Raw genomic sequence first — 11403 nt, 5'->3', positions numbered from 1 at the left:
CAGTGTTGGCGTTTTTCTCCATGTATATTAGACACTGGAAACAAGAGTGCAGGAAAGAGAGAGCAGAGCGCGCACGATTAATCCACTGTAGAAATGGGCAGCCAGCCACTACCTCCTGTCACCTTCACCAGTCTCCTCGTTAAGGCACCGGACGGAGAGTCAGGTGGACATGGTCTAGGTCCCAGCTCCGTCACATACACCCTGAGTGACAAGTCACTGAGCCTCTCAAGGCCTCAGCTCCTGATCCCCAGAATGGGGCTAATACCCCCTACCTCACAGGGGTGGGGGAGGTGCTCAAACACTGCAGCAATGGGCACGATGGAAGTCCCTTCAGGGAGGGACTAGATGGACGAGTGAAGCAGGTAGCGTGTGTTTCTAAAAGCCAAATGGGGTTCAGATTGAGTTGACGTCGTGAGGGCCAACATAAGAGGGGCCGGTATGATCTCGAAAGTATATAGTATCGGAAGTAAATTCAGATGGGAACGCATGCCCCTAGAATGCAGGCCCATTGCAAGCTTCAGAGGCCGAGATATACGTGGTTTAGCTGCAGCCTCCAAAGCCTTGAGACATTGACCCGTTTAGTTCAGTTCCTGGTTTGTTGTCCCCCTCATCCCAAAATAGCAAAATCTTTAATAGGAAACTTCCCTTTAACTCTCGGTTCTGTGGCTTTTATTTCCCTTCAGTAGGTTTCATGACTCAGCAGCACAGATGATCCATCCCTCACAGCCTTCAGCACCAAATCTGTTTATTGCTCCGGAGGCTGTTTTTTCCCCCCCTCGCCAAGGGCCTATTTGCTTTATAGCAGCCAGAGCTCTTCCCTTACTCCCTGTCTCTATAGTGAAGAATCACATCACCTACTGTGTGGAGGTGGAGGAGGAGCAAAAAATAGAGAAATTAATTTTAAAATCGGGAGACGTGTGTGTGTTTAAAAAAGAAAAGGAAAGTCAAAAGGCCAAAAAATGTGAATTTAAGAATTCTTTAAAGCGGAGAGCCTGATTTAGTTCTGTGCTCCCCCAGATTTTCAGTGACTTAATTACTGACGGGGTGTTACACCTGCTTAAAGCTGGAGGAAAGCAGTGGCGTGAATCAGGCCCTTCATGTAGAATTCACGTTCGCTCCTGCATGTCTTCCAAAGAACGGTTGTGGTGGGTGAATGTACGGCCTGGAGGCTCCCTCGCGCTTGTGAGTGTGAGAGAGAAGATACTGCATGAATTCGCACGGCCTGGGCGTGCGCATGGCCTGTATGAAGTTGCACTGTGTATTAAATCTTCGCTTGCGCACAAGCTGTACTGGACTGATCAGATACCGCAAGGGGAGGGTGGGGACAGGTCTCCTGAACGGTACATAATGATAATCAAATGGTTACTTTCCCGCAGAGCAATGCAGGGTTTTCCAGAGCTGAAGATCTTTTTCACACTATTTTGAGACAAGCTCCCTGGGAGCCTGGACTCTGTTTGTGCTGTGCCTGACCTTGGCTGGGGCGTTTAAGCTACTGTAATACAAATAATTATTATTAATACAAATATTGATCTTTCCAACAGCCTGGCTGGATAATGCGAGTGGAGGACAACCGTCTGGGGGACCAGCCTCTCATAATCTGATACAAAGGAGTAATGTCCCATCAAACAATTAAAGTCCTCTACATTTCATGCCCAATAATCTGACCCTGGGCCCTCTCCAAATTACCACAATGCCAGTTAAATGATGGCTAAACATGGCAGACTGCCTGGAAGCCTCCCTGCCAGTCGGTATCATTTAAACCCCCAGACCACAGCCCGGGGCAGTATAAATATTAACACATCTTGTGCTTTTCAATCCTGGTGCCTGCTGAGAGCCTCTCGCCTGGTTAGTGTGCATTAGAGAAGTCTAATTTACCAGAGAGAACCTTTGGAATCCTTTGAACCAGGGATCCAGCCAATTAACGGGGTGCTAGAGTTAAAAGGAAATGTCAAAAGGCCCCTGTGCATGGGAAGGAAATCCCCTGCCCGTGCGCACGCATACTGAAAACAACAACCGGTGACTCTGAATACAGGAAGTGAGCGAGCACAAGGAAGAGTTTATCTAGGTGACATTCTGACAGTAGGCTGAGCGTTGCTTCAATGGTCATTTTCTCCTCCACCCTCATTAGCCCCAATCAGAGCTGACCCAGAGAAGTGGGAAGTAAAGGTCTGGAACTTGAAAGCACTGGAAGCATTAATCTGTTGCCACCGTCTTAGAGATGTCAATTAGCTCTCTGCTTAGTCACCTGGCTTTACACTTCTTCGGAGCCTTTTCACGTGTCTTATCCCTTCCGCCTCCCTTTTTATCATGTTGCTCTGATTTCCCAGTAGTTAGACCCAAGAATGGACACCGGCATTTTGTTCCTAGGCAGAACTGTAAATACAACCTGGAGTTTTTAGGACAATACCACCTCTTTCTTCAGCCATGTTGGAGGTATAATGGCTGATTTCCTGGCAAGGGCCTGATGCACCCACTAGTCCCTCTTGAAGACCTGACTGAGGAATATTGTATGCCCAATACAGCAAGAAAAGAACCCAGGGCATCACCAAAAACTTTGGGGCAAAACATTTGAGCTTCTGGCCTCTGTCACACTTTCAAAAGTCAGTGGGGTTACAAAGATGCAACAATGCAGGATGTGCCCCTATGGGACGAAATCTAGCCCTGATATAAACCAGTTGAAGGCACTGCAATTACAGCAGGGTTGCTCCTATTACAAAATTCCACAGTCCCGGTCCAAAACACTAGCAGGCTGCAATAGTGTGACCGCCTGGTTTGGGCTGCTACTGTCAAATGCCAGGGTGCATTTCTGAAGGGTGAATTGTGCCTCGGATGTAGCTGGCCATTAGCTTAATCATCAGGCTGTCGTCTTGCCACAGCTCGCTAATCAGTGGCTGACACAGGGGTTATACAGGCAGGCTAAGCTGTGAGCTGACTGCTGCTCGCCACACCCAGCCCATGTCACCACACAGGCAGGAATCCAACTCTCTGCTCCAAAGCTATTCTTCTCCAGTTTCCATGGTTACGCAACAGTTTCCCCCATCTCCACTGGCTAGAATGCCTGCAGTGCCCTGGGTCTCCATGCGATGGTTGGCTGCCTCGCATTCGGCTACAGAGCAGCAGGCTCCCCACAAGACACCACCTTTCTGCAATGCACATCGATAGTGCCGTGCTGCCTTTATTGTCTTGCTTTCCTGGGGCGGGGAGAGGCATGTGACTGGGAGCTTGAGCAAAGGCCTAAGAATCAGGATCCCTGGGTTCCCTTCCAGACCCCACCGCTAACCTGCTGTGATGACAAGTCACTTAACTGCTCTGGGCCACAGTTTACCCAGCTGCAAAATGGGGATAATATGAAGACATGAACAGTGGTTGCATTTCAGTAGTCAACACTTGGCCACAAACTACCAGACACAGCCATAGGGAATAATAGACATTTTCCCCTTCTACTTAAGCATCCTGCAACCCCCACAGTTACTACCCGTGAGAAGTGCTGGCTTTCCAATAGTGGCCACTGTACCTACCTGCCAGTGCTGTGAAGCCACTTAATAGCAGTAATTCATTGTAAAGCACTCAGATGCTGGCCTGAGAGGCACTCATGTTAAAATTTGCTAGGCTGGGCCCTATGATCTTGTCTTTTGCCCTTGCCCTCTTGCAGTTGGGCTGCTCTCTCCCCTTTATAATTCCATCTCCCCTCCTCCCCCCCGCATCACCCTATAGCATTCAGTGACCCCAGCGGGCATCTGTAGGGAGGCAGTAAATGATCTTCCCTGGGCAAATCCAACACAGGAGCCAAAGGCCAGGTTTCATTAAATGCAAGGTGACAGTGTAGCGCAGAGAGAGAACCCTGAGCAGTTCTTCAGGGGGATGACGTGTTAATGGAAGAAAACGCATGTGATTTAACAGCTGAAGAATATAGGTCACCCTCTGGGGAGCCAGGGCAGAATTAGATGCTAAAACCTGGCGATTTGCTAGTGGCCAACTGAAGCAAGGGGCAAACGGGAGGGTTTATCGCTGATCAAATGTGCTGAGCTCTCTCAATTGCTGCAAGGGCCTACTGCTCTCCTGGTTATTCATGCGGAGGGGAGGGGAGGAAGCGAGACCGGCTCAGATACCCACTGTATTATTCAGAAAAATGGCTGGAGCATCACTTAGGCCCGAGTGGAAAGGAGCTGGTGTTACATAGGTGTGGCCACGTCCCTATTGTTGAGTCACTAACTGAGTCACACAGTGTAAAGCAGGAGGTACTTAGTTAGCCCGGGTACGTGTCACATGGAGTCTTCGTTCCATGTTGGTGTCTATAGATATCTGGAGTCTTATCTTGTGTCGATGGCAAAAGAGTCCTACGAAAAGGCCTGGTTCTCCTCTGACTTACATTAGTGTAAATCTATTGAGAGGCACCGGCATAAGCAGGTTCTGAATCAGGCCCCTGAAATATTGCAGTCAGAGGGACCAAATAACCAGTGTTATCAGACCCCATTTCCAGCCCTTCCTTATATGGCCTTATCCTCCTTTTGAAAGCTTCAAGTGCTGAGGAAAATCTCCCCTCCACCTCCCCCATAACTTTTACCCCTTGTGCCAGGCTCTTGTCCAGACAGGGCCTGACCCAAAGGCAGTGGAAAGATTCCCACTGACTTCAGTGGGTTTGGGCTCAGACCCATATAGGGCCAGATTCTGCAATGTACTGAGCCCCTGCAGGTACCACTCAGTGGGGATTGATGAGTGGAAGGGAGGGGAATTGAGGGTGCTCAGCACGTCACAGGATTGGAGTCCACACCTGTTTTACTACTGTACATGGGGCTGCAAGTAGAAGGCAATTGGAAGAGGCAGGTGACTATGAAACACCGGGGATGGAAGCAACTACTTAGTCCTTGCACCAGACTGGTGTCCATTTGTCAGAAGATGGAGAAACAGATAGATCAGCTCAATGCATTACCCATCGGGGCCCTGCAACGCCACTGAGAGCAAAAGCCTTTGGTCCACAGTGGCTGCACTGGCTCTGGCCACAGCCTGCTTGGTCTCTGCAGGGGGGAGGTGAGCTCGTGCTGCTTTACAATAGCTGAGGCGCAGGACAGTCTGACCGAGTGAAGCTGCCAGAAGCAATTCTCCACACTGATCTGTCCCACAGGAAAGAGAACTGTTCCCTCTCTGCACCACCAAGCCCCTCCTGGAAACAGAGTTGCCCAGAGACTTCAGCTACCTTGGCTTAGTCCTGCAAAAATCCTGGCGCCTGATTCGCTATTGCCTTGAACCTTCGTCTGGCTAGTCACACCCGTGCAAACTGGGTGTAATACATTGCTGTTCTGAAGGGGTGGCATTTTACACCCCTTTGGAACCGGTGCAAATGACTCCTTGTGATACTGGGCACTGGAAAACGGGGGCATGGTATCTGAAGCTGATCATTGCATTCAGCAAAGTGAGCGGTGCTGCTATTTTCAGCATCAATTCACACGTCTCCAACAGATTCCTTTTATGGGAGAATATTATTTCTTAATATTAAATTTTCCAAGATGCAACACCCAGTTTGCCCATAACTGTAATCTACACACGCAGCCATTCAATAGCCTCCCCTGACCAAAAGCTTCCTGAAGACCGCTGGATGGCATAGCCCAACACCGCAGCTTCTAAAAAGCAGAAAAGCCAAGGGACTAAAGATCAGTACCCCATCGACACTCCACTCTGCAGTCACTCGTCTCCCCTTCACCTACTGCCCTTCCACCACATCTCCACCCTGCATCCTAATCAACCAGCCATACCCCCCCGGAGCTCAGACAAAGGGCTTGTCTTCACTGCAGTTAACCCGAGTTCCAGCTCGAGCGTTGCCCCTAACTTGAGTCTGGTCCACACACAAAACCCCTTCCCTTGAGGGCGGTGGTGCTTTTCACTCGAGTGGGCCAGCTGCTGGCCAGTTGAGGGAGTAGGCTACAGTTCAAGTTAGCTGCTGATGAGCTGTGCTCATGCAACCACTCTCTGCGGGATGCTATTTTGCAGTGCAGCCGCTCTCGCTAGAGCTTGGCTAACTTGAGAGTTCACTTGACTGTCCATAACGTGACCGAACACTGCAGCGCAGACGTGGTTCATGGGTAGTTGGTTATAGACTTTGATGATAATTAATGCTGGGTTCTGGCTTCCACGAATTGCATTGTACTGGCGTGTACAGATGCAGAAGCGATCAGTGCATGGAAGGCAAATAAGTCTGCCTGGAGACGAAACAGAAAATATTCAGGCAGAACGGTCTATTAGAAAAGTGAGGTATCACGTTGGGTGTGTTGATTGGAATGTTTAGCAAAACTTATAGGAAGGGCAGGAAATCTGTTAGGACTTTGTTTTTTTAATGTAGAAATTCCAGATTTGCCATGTGCTTGGTGTATGGTAAGAGTTACTGCTGGCTGTCCAGAATGAGGGTGGAAGATTAAATAATCCCTTGTCCATAAACACAGACAGTCCCTGTCTTGAGGGGGTTCTACATTAGATGAGACTGTCAGAGGGGAATCAGAGGCAAAGCGATGAAGTGACTTGCCCAAGGTCTCTCAGCAGTGGAGCTGGGGATAGAACAGTGATCTCCTGAGTCTTAGTCCAGTTCTGTACCCATTGGCCCATGCTGTTGCCCATGTGCCTCCCTGACTGTGATTAGTTGTGTTGCTAGAGCGTGAGTCTTTGCCCAATGCATGGGTGAGTGAACGGCTGGCTTCCTGTGGCACCAGTGCCTCTGCTCCATAGCACCTACAGGGCAGGATCAGAGCCCTCAATGAGCTGATGTCTCAGTGCAGAGCCATTGGCTAGCGTTACCAGTGCTACAGTACCGCAGACCATTTTTGCCTTTCTATCTTTTTTGGAATCTTGAATTTGAATGACAGAGACCAAGACTCTAAGTGACTGATTAATGATTTGTGGGTGCTTCTTTTCCCCACTGCCCAACGTGAACCATCTGTAAGGGGCCTGAAACCCAGAGGGCAGCTGCTCAGCACATCCTGAAAACCAGGATAGCTAGAATCTTTCAATGTACCGAAACACATGAATGCTTCTGTAGGGCCTTTCGACCCAGAATGTCAAGGGGCATGGTTCTGCTATGGTACTTCCAGATTCGATTTCCAAGTCTTGTGTTCATTGACGAAAGGCTGAAACAACGGTGAACGTCAAAGTCCACTAGACACTGATACATTTTTAAACCATTCCTCCTTTGGCAATGAGGTTTGTTTTTTTCCACATGGATGGAGTGTATGAAATCTAAGGAAATATCAGCATTACCAAATATTATTACTTGTACTGCAGTCACTCCAAGCATAGACCAGGACCCCATGGTGGCAGGTGCTGTACAAATACAGAACCAAAGGCAGTCACTACCCCGAACAGCTAGCAATCTGATCATTTAATTTCTGATACATGCCTCAAAATAACCTCTTACTTCATAGTGTAGGCCATGGCTATCGTGACAGCTCTTCCTTGAGCCTCAACCTTAGAATATTTGCACTCTGATTCCACCTTGTTTCTAGGGCTCCTACAAGCCCTTCCTAGGTCAATCTGAGATTGTCTTTCTGATAGCACCTAGAATTCTTTCCCCCTTAAGATCTGTATCAGCCCGTCCCTTCCCACCGAAAACTTCCCCCTCCAAAGTTGGTCTTATTTATTGACTCACAGTAGTGATACAAACAGGAATTGGGGAACCTTTGCATTAGGTGAGATACATATCAAAACAAAAAGTCCCTGCCTCTAAAAGCATATGGTTTAAATAGATCACATAAGTATGATAATTGTTAGCCTCTTACCTACATTCTCTCTCCTCTCCGATATCTTAGGTTTGAGGCTGGATGTTTTTCCCTCTCCCCCCCCCTTTTTTTTTCTTCCTATAGTATTTTTCTGCCCCCCCCCTTGATATTTCCTGAGCATCTTTAATATATTTATCCTCAACACCCCTATGAGATAGAGAGAGATAGGGAAAAATAAGGCACAAAAGAAACTAAGGCCCAGAGCCTCACATGTATTTTAGGACCTAGCTCCCCATGAACTCAATGGTTGTTAGGTGCCCAAGTGACTTACATACAGCAAATCTGTGGCAGAGCAGGGAATTGAACACAGATCCCCCAAGTCCTAGGCTAATCCCCTGACCCCGGATCATTCTTCTGCTCTGATGATATATAATGAAGAATTTGAGCTTGGGCCTAAACAAACGTCTGGACTTCATAAGCTCTTTCCCATTCCATTTGAACATGGCAGGGTCTGATAGGCTGCCACAAACCAGCACTGCTACCGGGAGAATAGATGCAAGTGTGGCCTGGATAGTTAACATAGGCCCAAGCAGAAGCAATCAGTGTATGGAAGGCAAGTAAGTCTGCCTGGAGAAGAGACGGAAAACATTTGGGTGGAACGGTTTATTAGAAAATACACATGTGCAAAAAATGAGAGACTGTCTTAGCCTCTGAAGGTACGTCTGCACAGCATTTTGGAGTCCCAGCTCGGGCGGACAGACTCAGGCTAGCACGGCTCACGCTCTAAATAGCTGTCTGGATGACGCTTTGAAGTTGTGTCTCAGGCAGGAGCTCAGGCTCTGAAATATTGGGGAGGGTGGGGGGGTTTCAGAGCCCAAGCTCCAGCCTCAACTGCCTCTTCAAAGTGCTGTCCATACAGCTGTTTTAAGAGCATCAGCATAAGGCCTGCTAGACTGAGTCTCAACGCAGGATGGGATGCTTGCTCCAAAATGCTGTGTAGACATACCTTAACGCTCTTGTTAAGGGACCGACTCAAGCTCAGTGGTTTGAGCATTGGCCTGCTAAACCCAGGGTTGTGAGTTCAGTCCTTGAGGGGGCCACTTAGGGATCTGGGGCAAAATCAGTACTTGGTCCTGCTAGTGAAGACAGGGGGCTGGACTCGATGACCTTTCAAGGTCCCTTCCAGTTCTAGGAGATGGATATCTCCATTATAAAATAAATAAAACGTGAGCTGTAGATTTGAAGCCAGGTAGCAACATATTTGGCATCTATGTTCTGTTGTGTACATCTAAGAATCACTTTCCCTGAACTAATCAGCTGCCTTCTTCCTTTCTCATAGAGTGCTCAACCAGTTTGTTGGAATAGCAAAGAAAAATGCCAGGAGGCACATTCGCTATGGATGGGTTGTCTTCTTTTGCCTTTAAGTAAAACACAAGCAGGTTTTTGTTTATCTTGTATGTGCAAAGCTGTAGTTCTAGTCTACCAAGATTCTTGTCACCAAAATGGGATGCTTTAGATTTCACTATAACCTACCTAACTGAAACTGGAGTAGCCACTAAAACTAGGGACTTCACATGACTTTATTATTTGCACTGCAGTGGCATTTAGGAGCCCTACTCAACTATCAGGGCCCTATTATGCTAGGAGTTGTATGAACAGTAAGAGCTCGGTGTATCTGCCACAGAAAGCTTACAATTTTAGGTCCTCATTCAGCAAAGCATTTCAGCGCTTAGTTAGCACAACTTCAGCTGTTATAAGCAATAACCATTTAAAGCATTGGTGTCTTTTACTGCAGAATAACAACATGCCCAAAGCAGATTTATGCTCCCCCCAAAATCATACCATGTAAAACCAGTTATTAATGGTGAATAAGAAACCTTAGTGATGGAAGCAGCCATGGCCATTACTATTTACCTGAGTTCAGGCATAATTAGTATTGCAGAATCCCAGTGAGGCACGTTAACCAAAACTGGCCTGCTTCCCATCTTACCCAAGCCTTGTTCCATATCTAACCTCTCATGTTCACCTGAGTCTCTAATTAAGCCAACTGGAATCCTGAGCGGTGAGCACACAGTATAATAATAATGACTAGCATTCCTATAATGCCTTCCATCTGAGAACCTCCAGGTATGCTTAGTGGTTTCAGTCTCACACCACCCTGATGAGGTAGGTTTTTATTATCCCTGTTTTACAGGTGAGGTGGAAAATGAGGTACAGAAGTTAAAACCAAGGTTTTTCCAAAGCGACTGGTGATTTTTTGTGTGTGTGTACCTCTGTTTTGAGGGAACCAACTTGAGAGGTTTGAAAGGTGTGCCCAGGACTTCCTGAAAATCAGGCCCCTTTAGTGTCTCAAGTTGGAAACCCAGGAAGCAAGGCACCCAAAATCCCTTGTCACTTTGGAAATGCTTGGCCTAAGTGACTTGCTCAGGGTGACAGCAAGTATGGGAGAAATGGGACCCAGGGGCTCCTAAGGCCTGTGTTAACTGCTAGACTACACTGCCTCTTTAATTTACCAGGGAAAAATAAAATGACAAACTTGGCTGTTGTGAATGGGGTTCTGCTTTTCCTTGAGTCACTGTACTGGCTTAACTGATCGGAAAAGTAGAGTATAGTAAACAGAACACCATAGTCACAGCAACCTTAACTTTTCATTATTGCTAATTATTTGGATAACGCCAGAGCCGTGCATGGCACTTGTCAGTACAGATAAAGGGCATATCCCTCAGCCAAACGACTCACAGTTAAAAGAAGAAGAGAACTGACTGTGGAAAAGTGAGGGCATACGTCTTGCAAGCAACAAAAGACTTTTGACTTATTTTGTTAGCAGTTTGAGCCCTGAAGGAAGTGGATTTGAAAGAGAAGGGTGGCAGGTGGAGTTCAAGCATCGCCTGAAAGAAGGCGCTGAGGTGGACAGTGGAGACAAGCTCAAGATGGGGCTGAGCAAAGAGGCCGTGAACGCAGGAAGGGATTAGGTTGTGAAGGGCCTTTTTGTTACTTCAGAATCGGGGCAGAGGGAGGAAAGACCACAACTACAGCTGAAAATATAGAAATGTCCATGGGCTCTGAAATGTCCTACCAGGACAGCGATGGGAATTGGAGAGAGATTGTTACATGTTTGTTTTTGGCTTGTTTCTGTTCGGGCTAGAGCTCAAACATTCAAAATAACCATAGGAACTGCAAACATTAGTGTTGTTCTAAAACCTGCCGCAAGCACACTAGAAATCCCCTACTGCCCAGATTGCAAGTGTCTGCAAAAGGGGGAAACCATTTTGTTTCCTGCTACGTTTGTGGTGTCTAAAGGAGACTTACGAGTCCCCCACACCATTCCCCCCTTCTTGTTTTTTCTCTTTACCTTGGCAATATTGAATCTCCACTTCCCTGGTTTAGCTTGAGGTCTCCTTGGTAGACCTGGAGTCAGTGTCCTCTCCGTCCTCAGTAAAGGGGCAGAACTGTTGACTCTTACACCGATCTTTTCTCTGGTGTTTTCAGGTGGTTGAGTTAAATAGGCATTAACAGAAACCAAAAGCTTTCAAACAGTGAAAACTCCTCTCAGTTGTTCAGCTTTTACTCTTGGCATTTGTGATGTCATAGTGCTAACAGCACTTGGAGATGGTGGGCCAGATTCTCAGACATGCTCAACTTCCTCTGAGCCTCTCTTGTGGTACAAAGGGGATGGAATCTAGTTTTAACTCCCCTGCTGGAG

The sequence above is a fragment of the Trachemys scripta genome, chromosome 18, assembly GCF_013100865.1.
Source record: "Trachemys scripta elegans isolate TJP31775 chromosome 18, CAS_Tse_1.0, whole genome shotgun sequence".
NCBI classification, from domain to species: Eukaryota; Metazoa; Chordata; order Testudines; family Emydidae; genus Trachemys; species Trachemys scripta.
This window is presented reverse-complemented; position numbering follows the sequence as displayed.